This window comes from Nycticebus coucang, chromosome 14, assembly GCF_027406575.1.
Source record: "Nycticebus coucang isolate mNycCou1 chromosome 14, mNycCou1.pri, whole genome shotgun sequence".
NCBI lineage: Eukaryota > Metazoa > Chordata > Mammalia > Primates > Lorisidae > Nycticebus > Nycticebus coucang.
In genome coordinates, this window is record NC_069793.1 from 69938243 (window position 1) to 69955553 (window position 17311).

Consider the following 17311-nt stretch of genomic DNA (forward strand, 5'->3'; position numbering starts at 1 on the left):
CAGCTGAGCTGGAATTGAAGCCTGGTCCTCTGCCCATCTCCCCCTGCACCTCAGGAGTCCTGGAAGATCTAGAGCTGTGACCAACTCCCCCGTGGCTGGGGCTTTGTTTCTTCATCTTAAGACAGTGATGTTAATGAGACCAAGTCACTGAGTCCCACCTTGACCCAGGCAAGACCCTTCATTCCCATGACTACAATTTCCATCCCCAAAAGACAAATCTTAAGGATAACTGGATACATTTGTAAAACTCAGCAGATAGATTTTCTGCTGGTTGGGCTGCTTCTATCTCATCTGACTGTCCAGACCCAGACAAGGAGGCAGGCAGCCCAGACCACACCCCAGAACCATCAGTTGGTGGCATGATCAATCAATAGTTCATGTGCAATTCAAGGGCAGCATCTGGGTCCCCAGCACCCAGTGCAGAGCTTCTCACAGAAGAGATGAAAGCATCAAATGTGTCTGTTTGCCTGGAATCATATCCTTATACCAGCATCACAGCCTGAATAGTAACAACACCAAGGGAGATTTGTAGGGTGGAAGCTTAGGTGTGGGGTACAGAACGTCTTTCCTTTGTCCCTCTAAGTCTGTTCTTTATCCTTCCCCGTCTGCCTTGCTGCCAAACACTGACCTACAGGGATGACATCAGTGGGCTCCTGTGCCCTTTAAAGGTTTCTGGTTGGATCAAGCCAAAGAGAAGCCCAGCCGGGGATAGAAAGAAAGAAGGGAAGGAGGGAAGAAAGCAGGGGTACTTATTCCTGGGTTCCCTCTCCATGTGGTGCCTCAGCCTGGACACGTCCCTTGACAAGGACACCACTCCCATCAGGTTGTCTCTTCACTTGGCTGTCTCTCCCGACTCTTCAGTGCTCCTAACTCTAGGGAAGTAGCAGGGACCTTCATAGCACTCCCATCATCATTTTTATAAATAGTCCCTTTATCAAGCCCACCTTGAACTATTCCAGTTAAATGTAAATCTGCTTTCCTGTCTGATACAGATGGAAGGAACTAGTATGATGTAGTGGTTAAGAGCCCCGTTTTGCAGCCTGGATTTGCAGGTTAGCTTGACCACTTCTACCTAGATGTAGGAATTAGGGCAAGTTGAGCAATGTTTCTAAGATTTCATTTTCTTAGCTATAAAATGGGAATTAAAAGGCTTTACAGGATTGCAGTGAGAATCAAATTGTGATGATAAGTGTTGAGCTGAGCATCTTGTTTGGAACACAGTAAGTGCTCAATAAATGGCTGCGGCTGCTACTGCAGCTGGCTGGCCAGGTGATAAGATGAAGGCCCATAGCATCTCTCTTAGTTTGAGTCTCCCTCAGCTCGAGCCACCTAAAGTTCATGAGTGAGAAGGTCACCCCAGATAGTGGCATAAAATAGCTCTGGGCTCTTCCCTTCATGACCACCAGGCTTTCCCCACCCTTCCCCGAGCCTGGTTTTGGGAAGCTCTGGTTTTGTTCTCTCTCCTTTCCCCTGAGCTGGAGTGGGGGCGGGGGGTTTGGGGCAGGTAGATGGACAGCTCTAGTTGCCTCCTTTTGGGGGGTGCCCTGATCTTGGCTTTCCCATCCTAGAGTGGGAATGTGGGGACCACAGCTGAGCACTTACCAACATACGTGACTATGGTGGTCCAGGGGCATGCTCAACATTGTAGCCTTTCATAGCCTTCCAATCTGCTTTTCCAGGAGCTCCAGGAAATGAAGCCCAAGAGACCACAAGCCTTCCTGTTGAGGTGCCTTCTGGATCATGAGTCCCCATAGGTTCACGAGGCTGAAAGGGACCCTAAATCCCCCATTAGGCCTGTCTGAAGCTTGGGCAAGAAGAACTTACCCTGCCACTGGGAAGCCTGCCTCTCCCCATGCCAAGGAGCAGTCCTGGACTCTCTGCCCACTTTCTTGTGCCCTTACATGGCGCTAGCACCCAGAACAGACTCACATGCCCATTCCTACCCCCACAGGCCAGGGAAGTTCATGGAGGCCCCCTGTGAGCCAAGGGGTGCCCTAGGCCCTGGGAGCACAGACAAGTCAGAAGTGGTCCCTCCCATACCACACACCCAGAGGAGCACAGAGGAAGATGGTTGTGTTCAACCCCTCACTTTACAAGCATGGACAGTGAAACCCAGAGAGGGGCATGACCTGCCCAAGGCCATCCAGGGCTTTGGAGCACAGCCTGTTCCAGCCTGGGTTTCCCAACCACGGTCCTGTGTCTTTCCACCTCCTGAGTCAGCATGAGCTACAAAGAAGAAGACAAACACAGGCCCAGAGGCTAAAATGGTTCATGGCTTGAGGCTAGGGAATTGAGGGGCTTTGAAAACTGACCTGGGTTCAAGGTCTAGCCCCACTGGTGACCTGCTAGGGACAATTGGAAGTTCACCTGATCTCTCTCAGCCTCAAATTCCCTGGCTTTGAAATTAAACTAATAACTCCTTCCTGGCGTAGTTCTTATGAGAATATAGAGAGAATATCTTGGGTTGTGCCAGGCACGTAGCAGGCCTGAATGACATGTAGTAGGTCGAACCATAGGGAATTGTCAGTTTTTCAAGTAAGGTTCCACCTAATAATTATCTTTTTTATTAGTATTAGCATAATCATTATCAACTATGCATATTAGTACTCTTATGCATATTACTTTATCTCTCAGTCTCCCATCCAAAATAATGGAAAATATATACAAAGTACCTTGCATTAGGCCTGGAACGTAGTAGGTGCTCACTAATGCTTGGTGTTCTCCCTCTCCTTCCCCTCTTCACACACTCACTTCTTCTAGGGGTGGCCACAGGGGAATCTGTCTTTTCCCTGATTACATGAAGCTGAAAGTGTGACTGAGAGATGAGAGAGAGGTGAGCAGCTGGCTTCTAAAATTATCTCCTCAGAGAAGCTTAAAAAGTTGAAAGGCGTCTCGGCACCTGTGGCTCAAGCAGCTAAGGTGCCAGCCACATACACCTGAGCTGGCAGGTTTGAATCCAGCCCAGGGCCATCAAACAAGAATGACGGCTGCAAGCAAAAAATAGCCAAGCGTTGTGGTGGATGCCTGTAGTCCCAGTTACTTGGGAGGCGGAGGCAGGAGAATCGCTTGAGTCCAGGAGTTGGAGGTTGCTATGAGCTGTGATGCCACAACACTCTACCCAGGGCAACAGCTTGAGGCTCTGTCTCAAAATAAAAAAAAAAAAGTTAAAAGGCAAAAATAAATAAAAAGACCATTTTTCAAAAAACCAGATAGTGCAACACTCTCAGGTTATGCCTAAGACTTCTGGTAGGTTCTGGAACAGGAGACCAGGGCACTGCAGACCAGCTTCTCCCTCTTCCACTCACTCCTGCCAACACTCTCCCAGACTCCCTGAGCAGAAATCAGCGAGAAAGTCAGCTCCATGTGTTCTGGGTCACAACTGATCAAACAGCCAGAATATCCTTCTGGCAGCTGGATACCACCCGGAGCCATAATCTGAAGATTTCAGATCTGGGAAAACCCTGGTGTCTCTGGGTCCAGCTTCCTGCCTCCAGATGGATAGCTGTCACACCCTGCAGGGCAAAGGCTGGCACTCTCTAGGGGTAGGGGTGCTGCTCCATCCCTAATGCCCCCTGCAGGGCTCTCTCTCAGGGCAGTCAGGGACCCCTTCTTTTTGTCTAGCCCTTCCTTCCTTTATCCATTCATCCAATGGCACCTGTGTGCTGGCCTGGCAAGTGCTGGCATGGAGTAACACAGACATGAACTGAACAGTCCTGCACCTTCCCCAGTCTGTCTCACTGGATGTTTCTGACCATTTAGCACCCAATTCCTCCATCTGCCCAGACCCAGGTGAGGCTGGACCCCAGTGAGGCAGGACTTCGATGGCACAGGGAACAGCAGGCACTTTCTAAATAGTTGTCCCATGTTAAATGAATGGATGAACAAATGAATGAATAGCTGGGCTCCACAGGAACATTTATACTCACTATTTCAAAGACAGTCTATTTTCCTAAAGGGAACATGTAGGAGGTGGTGGGCTCAGGCTGAGGCAGGGATAGCTGCCCCCAGCTTTCCTTCTGACACTGGGGAGGTGCCATTCATTGGAGAGGCCACTGCTACCCAGAACCTTCCCATACATGACTGGGCTCCAAACCAGGAGCTGGGGGATCCCTGGGCCTGGAAATTCCTACTGGGCTTGTCCAATTCCACCCACTCCCCCATAGAGCTGATCATTCTCAGCACCACTTCTTGGAAGGACAAGTTGGCTTATGATCAGAAGTTCGGGAATTCACTACAGGAAGTGGCTGTTAAGAGTGAGAGGAAAGGTCCCTGATTAAAGCAGCCAAGAATCCTGGGCTCTTGTTCTCGCTCCAACAATTGCAGGCACAGGATGCAGGGCTGGATGGACCTGGGTTCAACTCCAGCTCTGCTCTTTAAGAGCTCTCTGTTTTCAGGCAAGTTACTTACCATGCTGAGCCCTGGTTTCTTCTTTTTGAGAAGGGATTATAGTATCTACCTCAACAGGTTCTCCTGAGGATCCTATGAGGAACCTGCAGAGCTGGTGCTCAGCTCCATCATAAGATTCTAATCTACCTGCCGGGTGCAGTGGCCCATGCTTATAATCCCAGCACTCTGAGAGGCCAAGGCAGGAGGATCTCTAGAGCTCAGGAGTTTGAGATCAGACTGAGCAAGAGCAAGACTGTTTCTACTGAAAATAGAAAAATTAGCCAGGCATCACATGGACAACTGTAGTCCCAGCTCCTTGGGAGCCTGAGGCAAGAGGATTGCTTGAGTCCAGGAGTTTGTGGTTGCTGTGAGCTAGGCTGATGCCTCACCACTCTAGCCTGGGCAAGAGAGTGAGACTCTGTCTCAAAAAAAAATTCTAACTTACTGCTTGGGAAATAGCCACTGTTCAGGCATCCCTGAGTGCCCTTCCACTCAGCCCCGCACCCCCCACCATGATTGAGCAACCAGAAAATTAACATCTAGCCTAGCATGGTGTCCAGGTCCCTGGTGAGCCTTCTGACTGGTTGGTACCTGTATTGAACTAAATGGGTGTGAGTAAATGGTCTGTAAATTTCACAGTGCTGCTTAACCCCAGAGCCACTCCTTTAGTTCAGATCCACCTCCAGAACATGGATGTTTACCCACCTCTTGGGCCCTACATGTGGAAGCCTCATGGGCAATGCACTCTCACCCATCCCAAACTAAACCCAGTTTTTTCCTGCTAAACTCATCCCAGGGATTGGCTCCTCCTCTGCCCAGCTGCTTCAGGCAGACAACCCTGGGAGACCCCTTTCTGAGGCAGTCTCTCCCCTGTCTGGTTACTGTTTCTTCTAATTCACCCAGATCTGTCCCTCCTTCCTGCCCCACCTACCTCATACCCACATTATTTTAAAACAATCACCCAATCACTGGCCTGTGAACTCCAATGGATGCTTCCATTTCATTCTCACACAGTGGACACAGCTACTTTCCAAAAGGAGGTATCTCATTGACCCCCTCAGTAGAGTGTCAGTCATCACTGACATCCCTCAGTGATGGTTGTTGGAGGTTGGGTTCCAGGGCAGGAGATTCTGAGATGAAGATTTGCTTGCGGGAGGTTTACTGGTGAGTACTTTCAAGATCAACACTTGAGGGAGTGACGGAAGCAGGACTGGGAGAAGGACAAATTGGGCTGCAATGCAGACTCTATGGAGGCCTCAGCCAGCCTTTTAGGGATGAGCTGAGGCCTCAGCCAGCCTTTCAGGGATGAGCTGAGGCCTCAGCCAGCCTTTCAGGGATGAGCTGGAATGACTCTTCATCATTATCCCAAATTGAGTTGGGGGCCAGCCTTTATATGCCCATGTGAACCAATTGCTGCATGCAGGCTGGCCCTGGGAAGGGGCATGACTCTATGCAAGGAGGCAATGGCAGGGGGGAGCCTCAACGGCAAGCTGCCTGCTGTCAGCACTCCTAGCAGCCAGGGAACTGGGGGTGGGGACACAGGCATCTAGGCAGCACCACAATGCCCACTCACTACAAAGGTGCTGGGATCCTCTGCCCTGGCTCCCTCACCTTAGGAAACATTCCTCAGGAATGCTTATCACCTGAGGGAAAGAATAACTCCCCATTCCCTTTGAGATAAATTTTGAATGTCTGATGCAGCACATGGGTCTTCATGATCTGCCCCAAACATCCTCTCCATTCTGCTTTTAGCTCCCCACTTGCACCCAACTTTCTAACCATATTGTGCTTCTTGCAGTTTCCCAAGCTCAACATGCTATTTCTCACCTCTCTGCTTTTGCACATGTTATTTCATCTGCCTGGAATGCTTTAAATGGAAAAAAGAAATCCTATTCTCTTCTTTCAGCCAATTCCTGTTCCTCCATCAAGACTCCAGCTAAGCTCTGCCTCCCCTGGGAAGTCTTCGGTTAATTCCTCCAAAGCTGATGCTCCCACCACGCCCAAGGCACAGCCACTGGGTGCTGATCTGCCTTGGGGCTAGGCACTGGGCTTCATCTGGGCTCAGATCCACAGGGCTGGTGACTCAGTGACCAGGCCCCTCAGTTACTCAGGGTGCGTTTGCGCTAGTGGAGGAAGTCTTGCACAACAACAGCCAGGGAGAAGAAATGGCAAGTGCAAAGCCTGGAAACATGAAAGTACCCGACACATTGCTTTCATCATCCTTCTCCCCCCTCACTGCCATCATCACCATCATCAATGCTGTTCCAAGGCCACAGTTTTTGAGTGTTGACTACCAGGCTCTGTGCCAAGTGTTTTATAGACATACTTCCCCTTAATTCTTATTTTATCCTCACTATGAATAACCCCCCAAAGAAGATACTAGTATTATCATAATTTTACAGATATGGAAACTGAAATTCAGACAGGTCGAGCACTCTGCCCAAGGTCACACAGCTTGTTCATGATCCATCTGGCCCAGGGACACTTTGTTCACTATGCAGCAGGCCGCTGCGCCACACTGATCTCATCCCTTCCAGAGCCCCTCCCGTCCCATACTGCCTGTCTGCAGAAACTCCCTTCCTAAATGAGAGGACATTCCTCTTGCGTATAGTTTGGACGTAGCTGGAGCAGCCGAGAGATTTGGGAGGGGTTTGGGGAGAGGGTAAGGGAGGACTATTCTGAATGAACCACACTTGTCCCTGTAGATCTGACCAAGATAGTTTCTGTTACAGTTACTGCATATCACTTGGAGATCTTCTCCCTTCTTCATATCTGCAAGTAGGGAATCTGAAGACTCAAAGAGAAAGCACCCCACCCAAGGTCACACTGACTTGAAGGGATAATATGAGGGTGATGGGAAGAGCTTCTTCTCACCACACAATGGTAAGAAGCTGCTGGCAATGCCTGGAACCCCTCCAGAGGGTACAGGTCATAAGCCCTAGGTGATAAGGCCCCTGACTCTGAGTTCAAGACCACAGTCTCCACCCTCCATGCCATCCTCCCACCCAGGCTCACTCAAGCACAAGCATGCACAGATGATTCTGAGGAGGCCCTGGAAGGGAGCCGACCCCAAATCTGGTCATGACAGGGACAGATGGTCTAACAAGAGGCACCATGGTCACGTTGAGAGGCATTTAGTCAGATCAATCAAGATCCAAAAATACTGTGAACTTTGGGAAGACATTGGATTGCTCTGGGTCTCAGTTTTCTCATCTATAAAATGGGGATAAGACTTACTATCTGGCAGAGTTGCTATGGGGATTCAATAAGATAGATACAGAGGGTATTCAATGAGGCAAAAGGTCATGGCACCCAGAAGGAGCTATAGATGGCAGCTGGGATCATTTTGTCTGGGGTCAGACAGAGCCAGTGGATTTGTCCGTGTCTCTCCCTTCCTTGCTGGACAACACTGGCTCCTCCATGCCCCAGGAGTCTAGCACAAGCCTGGCTGGGTGTTCAGTACCTACACTCTATTGAATTATACAGAGTTCTGTAGCCCCTGCAGGCAGAACTGACCCCAGAGATTGGTGACATAGGAGAAAAGATCAGTGCGAGGAAGCCCTTTCTGTAGCACTCTCCAAAGGTGGAAGGAGGCTGTGGGGTGTGGTGAATTCCCTGGAAGCACTCAAGCAGAAGCTGATCATATACTGGGCAGTGGTGTGATCACCAAGAACCAATTAGATCCACTGAATCTATGAGCCTGTGGAGAATGTTTAAATTGGAAAGTCCCTTAGAGCCTTTGAAGTCCAACTCCTCAACATGAAGATGGGGAGACTGAGGCCCAAAAGGGAATGGACTTGCCAAGGTGAGTGATTGCTGAATCCAGCACAAGGAGAAGGTCCCCTGTCTCTGCAAAGAGAGGACTGGTACTGTTATAACTATTGTATAAAAGAGACAACTGAGACCCAGAAAGGGACAGAAATTTGGTTAGGTCAGCAGACTTTCTAGTCTGTGACCAGAACCCATCTCTCTGGCTCCAGGGTTCCCCCACAAACACCTGGGCTGTGGAATTTTATGCTAGAGGAGAAGGGCCAGAAGCCTGGCCCCAATCCTAGCAAGTCTGGAATGGATCCTTCCTGGCAGTATCTCCTGGCTGGAAAAGCTGCCACATGCTGTCCTGACTCTGCTTCCTCTGCCTAAACACCAGCCTGGAGAGAGGCCTGCAAGGCCCTGATTACCCACCCAATGTGAGGAGGAAACCAGGCTTGGAAAGGGGAGTGGCTGCTCAAGGATCCCATGGCCACCCTGGCCAGGCCAGGCCTTTTAGGAGACGACAAAGGCAGAGACACCAGCTCAGAGAGGAGATTGTGCTCATCTGGCACAGTCCAGGAAGCAGGGAGGAGACATCTGCAGCCACTGGCAAACAGCTGGCAGCCGCTTGGCAGCCCTGGCTCTCCACAGGCAGAAAGACTTTGAGAACTGGGAGAAGAAACAGCCCAGATTTGCTGCCTGCTGTGAGACCCCACCATTCCCTGAGGGGCGCCCTCCCACCGGCAGCATCCATCCTCCCAGCCCCTGTAGTCGCCAGCACACACCTCTGACTCAGCGCCATCTTTCATGCCTTCGTGCCTCTGGGTACCTGTTTGCTCTGCCTGGAGTATGTCTCCTCCTTTGTCCCTCTGACTCTCACTCACCTTGTGTTTCTCAGCTGAGGCTTCTGTGAGAGGTGGCCCCAATCCCACCTGCTCTGGCTCCCCCCGCCCAGGTGCCTCCTTCCCTCCCTTACAGTGCAGGTCACATCAGCCATCCCCAGCTGCCTCGGTGTCTGCCTCCTCCACCAGACTGGAAGCCTCTAGAAGGCAGCATGGGGCTGTGACTAAAGGCAACATCCCCAAATATCACCAAGGGCTGACCACAAAGGATTCACAAACTCCTTTCTTAGCCTCCTTCCCTCCTTCCTTCCACAAATACTGACAGGCAAACCCCTGTTCTGTACCAGGCGGACTCTTCAGGGTGTGAAAGAGAGGAGTGCTATGTGATTGTGATTCTGTGCCCCCAGAGCGAGAGTGGAAAACTCATAGTCTAAGTTTGAGCAGTGACTATTAGTTGCATACTACAAAGAAAATAAAACCGTGTTTCTGAACTGAGAACTTCAGACAGGGAGACCAAGGTTTCTGACAGGTACATGGGGCTGGAGGTGGGTAAGTTCCGGCTCCTCCCTTACTTTCCGTCTCAAGGGCTGCCAGGTGCTGGGGGAGACAGGCACGTGGGAAGAAAGCCTTAGAGGCCTCTGGAAGTGCCAGACATCTCCCCACTCATAGACACATTTCCTGGCTCTCCAAGAATTTGATTCAGCAACAGTTACTGAGCAGTTAATTATGAAACAGTCACAATAACTGCCATTTATCAAGGGCCTTGAGAGTCCCGGGGTGGAGCTGCCCTCCCTATCTCTCTGGGCCTGGCAGGACATGATTAGTTCCTACTGAAGGAGAGCCCAGGGGCACACAGCTGGCCCAAAGCCCAGCTGGGATTTGAACCTGATGACTCTTGGGTCCATGTGCTTCCCCCTACACCCTACAATCTCCTAGGCAGACCAGTGGGCCAGTGGTAAAGAAGCCAGGGCCTGGGTCTGGATGCTAGGGTCCTAATTCTAGGACAGGTTTGCTGAGTGAGAGTCCCTTAACTCCTCTGGACCTCAGCTTCTGTCTTTCAAGAGGAGCCTGTTATGGCAGCCCAGCTGAGAGGGCTGCTGTGAGCATCAGATGAAGTTCAGCGTGCCCGTATTATAGAAAAGATCACCGCACTAGCCACTGCACCTGAGACCAGCGCCCCAGGTCCTCTTCTCCTGATTTTCTTCCCTGCTCTCCCAGCCTCCGTGGTGTCTATGCCTGTGCCAAGTTGGTCAACCACCCATGGCAGGTGAGCTTGGTCAGAGGCAGGGTGGCTGTGAACTCTGCTTACCTCAGCCTGGCAGACAGAAAGGGGTGGGGCTAGGGCAGGATTGCCAGTTTGGGGAAAGATGAGGGCAGGCTGAGGGTCAGGTATCCTGGGTTCATGCTGAGGCAGGATGACTTGCATCTCCACTCCCTGCCCGGAGAGAGCCAGCTGCTGTACCTATGCTTGCAGGGGCGTCACAGCTGGCAGCCGCTGAGGGCTCACCATGGCTTGGTGCTTTCTCAGGTGTTATCTCACTTAATCCACCACACAAAGCACAGGGAGATTAAGTCGCTAGCCTGACATTGGCCAGAGCATACTGGTTTGCTAGGGCTCCCATAACAAAGGCCCACAGACTGGGTGGCTTAAACAACAGGAATGTCTTCCTCACGGTTCCACAGCTGGAAGTCTGAGATCAAGGCATCAGCAGGGTGGTGATAGCCATCTTTATGTTCACATGTGTCTGTGTCCAAATTCCTTCTTCTTAGAAGGACATCAGTCATATTGGATGAGGGGCCAGCCTGACGACCTCATCTTAAACTTGATTACCTCTCTAAAGGCCCTATCTCCAAATACAGTCACTTTCTGAGGTACTGGAGGTCACTACTTCAACAGATGAATTTGGTGGGTGGAGTACAAAAATTCAGCCTATAATAATGAATAAGTAGCAGAGCTAGACTTTGAACTTGGGCCTTTTTTGCTCAAAACCCTCCTCTTTCTGTCACATCACGTTACCCTTCTCCTTCTCCCCTGAACCCAAATATTTCTCACTGGCCTGCTCCAAAGGGAGCCAACAGGTCTGAGGGTCTACTCTATACCAGAGGGCTTGCCCCGTTACTCTATCTAAATAAACTATGGTGCTGACAGGTGGGTGCTATGAAGAAATGAGGCTTAGAGAAGGGAAGCACCCCGGGTGCACACAGGGAGCCAGCAGCTATGGCAGGGCACAAGTTCAAGAGTGTCTGATCTTGTCCACTGCCCACTGCTGCTCTTCCTACAGTGACTAGATCAATGCACCATGGCACAGGATTATGGTGGCAGGACCAAGAAGTTGTGGGCACTCTGAGCAGAGGGCTACAAGGCATTAACCATTTAATTGCTGGGTGCCCAGGCAGAGGAGGGAATACCAGGGCAAGCCAAGGAAGTGGCTATTTCCCAACCAATATTTTGCAACTAGTAAAGCTGTTCCAACACATACTGTCTGAACACAGCCCTATTCTCTTTCATCAGTCACTTCTTTGGGGGATTAGGACCATTGTGGAAAGCTAGAATTATCTGGTAGAAATGTAAAAACTGTGCCAGAAACTTTTCCCAACCTGGAGTGAACTTGAGAAGTTGGAGCCTCCTTCCTTTGAAAAAGAGAACCCATGTCCATGGAGTTCAAACGCAGAGCAGAGGATTCAAGCCCAGGAGGGGCCTGGGAAATTATGCTCCCTACGCCTCTTACTGTACATTTAGGAAAACTCATACCCAGGAGCCAAGGATTTCCCCAGGTTTATGTAGTGAGGTGGGCCAGAGTCAGAGCTGGAGATCAGGCTCCAGCCTCCCTGATCCCATCTGCCCAAGTGCCATGACCTTATCACAACAACCCTCCCATGCCTGCCCATTGCTTCACTCCATGATGTTATACATAATTTCAACAGCCTCTCGGTCTGCTGGTTTCTCCCAGAGATGAGGAAGCCCAAAACAGGGCAGCAGAGTACCCCAGGGTACCTCTAACCTGACCTGGGCTGGCCTGGGTGAGGCTGGTAGACACCCCTGGGAGCAGATGCCTCACACACCTGCCTGTCCAAGTCTAGGCCAGCTAACTGTACTGTCGACCACAGGACCTGGATGGGCCCCTACCCATGGATGAGATGGGAGGGGCCAAGTGACATAATTGGAACTTTCTCCATTCTGAGTTCCCATGTAAGTGAAGCAGTTAAAAGCACCGACTCTGAAACCAGAGGGCCTGGATTCAAATCTACTACATACTAGCTCTGTGAGTTGAGAAAGTTACTGTCTCTATCTATGCCTCAGTTTTCCTCTCTGTCAAGTGGGGATGATAACAGTAGTGCCTTCCACATAGGCAAAGATTATAAGAGTTTAAACAAGAACTGTATCTTGCCTGTTGTAAGCCTCAGCTAAGTTTAATTTTGTTTTATTTACTGGGGTCACTGTCACAAGTGCCAATAGCACAGAAACTAACTTCACGTCCCATCTTTCTCACTGTGTGGCCTTGGACAACCACTTCCCCTCTCAGCGCTGCCGTCTGTAAAATGAGGGGCATGAGCCCCACCTCCCAGGGTCAGTGTGAGCATCAGATGTGGCCACAGCATGAAAACCAGGAAACGCTCTAAGAGTGTTTCACTCCTGTAATGACCACAGGAAATCGAAATGAAAGTTTTGGCCATGAGTGGTTCACTGACCCTGACTGATTGTCATGGGCTTAGTTATTCCTCATTTACAAAATTGTTCCTGGGATGACTGCTTTGATAACACAAAATCCATGGCTGGTGAACTTTCTCTACCCCTGGCAGGTCACCTCGGGCATGCGCCCTTATGTAACTGCACAGCCCTGCCCTTGCCCTTTCACCCTCTCTCCTCCTTCTTCCCCATCCCCCTCTTCTTTCAGTTTCCATTCACTGCTTCCTGCCTCCGCAAACTTAGGCCGTCCCTCTTCCTCCTCTCAGGGCCTGGTTTTGAGGGTGGACCTTGACCTACGTCTTTAACTGGAGATACTCAGGATTTTAAAATTTGGAGATATGAGTAATGGGCATTCTGAGTAGCAGAAAGAGCCAAGACAAAGGCTTAGAGGATGAACAGCACTGCAGTGTTTGGGGGCCTGTCACTTGGTAGGGGCGATAATTGGCTGAGTTGGGGAGTGGGCCGATGTGTGGTGTGAAGTGAGGCTAGATGGGCAGGTGACCTCACCTCATAGTCTTCAAGAATATAGAGGGGTTGAGGCTGGCAGGGGCCATGGGACAATGCCCTGGTGGTCAGTGTTCTCCTTGGGGCCGGGGTCAACGCACAGAGTCCAGTATGGCACAATACAAGGTGTGGCACAAAGACTTCTCAGCAGAGGCAGGGAATAGGCAGTCATGGAGGGTGCTCAGGAGCTGTCAGGGCATCTGGGACAGCCATAGGTGTAAATCTCTGTTTGGCCATTCTCAGACTATACAGCTTTGGCCAAAGCACCTTCCCCTCTCTGAGCTGCAGTACCCCAGTCTATGAAATGAGATTTCAGACTAATAATTGTCCCTACTTTGTTGTGAGCACTCACAGAGGCAATACTGGCTGACAGCTGTGACATTTTCACAATGCCTGGCCTACAGCAGGAGCTCAATAAATACTAGTCCCTTCCTCTACCCACTCCTTATACTTCAGGTCCAGCCCTGGGGACGGCTGTGTGAATTCAGCCACCTTCAGTTCACTAGGCTTTACCGAAGATGTGCCTCTATGATTTTTGTTGTTAGAGATTATTATTCTTGATAATAATCAACATTTACTGACAAACTACTATGTATCCAGAATTGTGTGAACCCCTTTACGTAGATGATTCCATTAAATCCCTTCCACTACCTTACACAGTAGTAATTTTGTTAAAGGACATAGTCTCTAATGGGCTTGCCAGGCAGTAGCAGAGCCAAGATTCAAATCCTGTGAGAGGTTCCAGCTGGAGATACAGATGTGCTGTCCTTCAGCATCCCTGGGACAACTGAGGAGCAGCAAGAAAATGAAGAGGGTAACGAAGCAAAAGAGGATCTGATGTGACAAAAGCTTGGCTGTGGAGAGATGAGTTTTTGGTTTTCTGAGAGAGAAAATGGGAGGTGAGAAAGTGGAAACGATGAATCTAGACCGCCATTCCAGAAGTTCAGCTGAAACGCTCTGTAAACATTCTAGGCAGATGTGTCAGAGAAAGGGCTGAGGAGACAGTGCACAGTGAATGCACAGCAGCATGGGCTGGAGGAGGTAGGCTTTGTCTGGTTCTAACATCAGAGATACAAAAAGAGAGGTTTTCAAACTTCCTATTGTAGCCTGCTAATGAGATGTGAAATCAATTTATAGGGTTGTGACCATTATCAGTATGGAAGGGGAAATAGTGGACCATATTACACGTGGTAAGGGTAAGTAATGTCTGTCAAACTCTTGTTTCATACAATAGATCTGTTTCCCCAGTTGTGTGATAACATGTATTTCTTACTCTGGGCTGTCATCAAAAAAAAATCTGGAAACTTCTCGATAGAACTTGTTTGCTTAATGGCCAGGACTGATTGATTCTAATGTTCTTAGAGAGCAACTTTCCATGGGGGTATTATTCTAGAGTTCTGTTTGTCCTGGGACAGAAGGTAATAAATTGAGCACACAGCCCTTTGCACTCAATAATGTAATAACACAACCCGAGTGTGATAACAAAGTTCCCTGCAGTTCATTGGCCCTTGGGGAATCTTGACCTGATCAGGAGGCTTCTGGGCCACAGTGACATCTTCCCTATAAGGGTGCTCTAGTGAGAGCTAACAAGGCAACAAGTCAGAAGGGGTTGTCAGCTGAACTCGCCCTGCAAATATGTTGTTATGAATAAACTCTTCTTGCCCAGATCAGTTGGCAGCAAAAACAGGACTGGCTCCGTGTCCTATCCTGCTCTCCAACTGGGGCTCTGTGTTTGCAAAGTATAGTGGTGATACAAACTGGTCCCTGTGGGAGAAATGACAAAGGAGAAACAGGGGAGGGCCTGGGTAATTGGCAAGAACTGACAGGCTAAAAGGAGAGAGGGATGGACAAAGGACAGACAGAAAGGTGAGGGAATGAGTACATGTGCATGTGTGGGGAGGGTATGGAAGGCAAAGGACAGTTGTTATGTCTCAGGAAGAGGCCAATAGGCTTAACAAGAGGGGGACTGTGTCCCCTCTCCTCCACTAGCACCTTGCCTTCCTCCCTGGGTACCCTTCACTGTGGCTCCATGCATGTGGCATCAAAACCTGTCACCTCAGCCTGCCCTCAACACTCCCATGACTTGTTCCCCTTCCCTCTGACCCATCCTTCACTGCCCCTCATTCCCTATCCCCAAGTTGTGCTGCTCCATGTGCTTCCCTCTGGTCTTTGGTCATGCTACTCCTGCCTGGACTGCCCTTAACTTCGTCACTAAGCCCACACTCCCCATCACTCTATGCCCAACAGGGACCCTCAACCACACCATCCCTAATGACACCTTTCATGATGCTCTGGCTAGCACCTGGCCCCTTTCTGCTCTGAGTCCTCTGCACAGATTTCTAGTGGGCATCCAAGCTCTTTAGGACCTAACATACATCTATGTCAGTATGCCCACCCCAACTTGAAGCTCCTGGAGCCCAGCATAAGATCCAACATGTGTCAGAGGCTTAGTAGGTACACATCTGTTGAATGGACAGACAGAGAATAAAGACAGTAGGACAGATGGATGGAAGGACAGGACAGGAGACAGGGAATACAAAGTGATAGTGGCAGTGCAGAGAGATAAAAGCAGTCCTTGAATGGGAGCCTAAGCTCCTCATCACTTTCGGTAATCATTGTCATAAAATTGCATCTTTAAAGTATGCTCCCAAACATAAATGAATAATTCTTTTAAGTGATTAGTCTCTTAAATTACGTAGAAAACAAAAAAGTGAAGTTATAAATCATTGCTACATCACACCAGTTTTTACAATTGCCCATGTATTTATATTTTTTGAGATCTTTACTTCTTCATATGGCTTCAAGCTATTGTCTAATGTCCTTTGTTGTTTTGTTTTGGATTAATATAAGGATATATGGGAAGAGGTTACATTGCTTGCATTTGTAAGGTAAAGTCCAAGTTGTAGAAGTGTCTAGTGTCCTTTTATTTCACCCTGCAGGACTTTCTTGGGCATTTCTTGCAGGGCAGTCTAGTAGTAATGAACTCCCTCAGTTTTTGTTTATCTGGGAATGTCTTAATTTCTTCCTCATCTTTAAAGTACAGTTTTGCTGATATAGGATCCTTGTTGACAGGCTTTTTTCTTTCTTTCTTCTTCTTCTTCTTTTTTTTTTTAATCTTTTAACACTTTGGATATATTAGTACATTGCCTTTTGACCTCCAAACTTTCTGATGAGAAATCTACTGGTAATCATATTGAGGAGCTTCTATACATAATGAGTTACTTCTCTCTTGCTGCATTCAAGATTCTGTATCTTTGGCTTTTGACAGTTTGATTATAATGTTTCTTAGTGTAGGTCTCTTTGAGTTTGTCTCACTTGGAGCTCATTGAGCTTCTTGGATGTTTATATTTATGTTTTTCATGTAATTTGAAATTTTTTCAGCCATTATTTTTTAAAATATTCTTTCTGCCTGCCCTTTCTCCTTCTTCTTCTTCCTCTTCTTTCTCCTCCCCTTCCTCCTTTTATAATTCATATGTTTGTTCACTTGATGGAGTCCTACAGGTTCCTTAGGCTCTATTCATGTTTCTTCAATTTTTTTCTTTCTGTTTCTCATAATTGATCATTTTTATTGTCCTATCTGCAAATTATCTGATTCTTTGTCTCTCAAACATGCTTTTAAATCTCTATAGTGAATTTTTCATTTCAGTTATTGTACTTTTCAGCTCCAGGATTTCTTTTTGAGTTCTTTTTAGGTCTTCAATCTCTTTGTTGATATTTCCATTTTGTTCATACATCATTTTCTTGACTTTCTCTACATATTCTGTTAGATCTTTGAACATCTTTAACAGAGTTCTTTTAAAGTCTTTGGTAGATCTGCCATCAGATCTTTTTCAGGGACAGTTTCTCATGATTTTGTTTTAATTTCAAATGGATTGTACAAATTGGATATTTGAATCTAGAGATACAGTAGCTATGAAAATCAGATTCTCCTCTTTCCTTGGGTTTTCCTGGGAGTTTTTAAATTGCTTTTTCTGTTATTATTATTGTTGTAGGCTGTCTCTATGCCAGAGATTAGCCTAAGGTTATAAACTTAAGGTCTTCTTGGATCTTTTCTGAGTCTGCGTATTTCCTTGGATATGTCTGATCACTTTCTAATTTTCCCTGTTTATGCAGTTGCTTTTGAATGTCCTAGTCTTTTTAA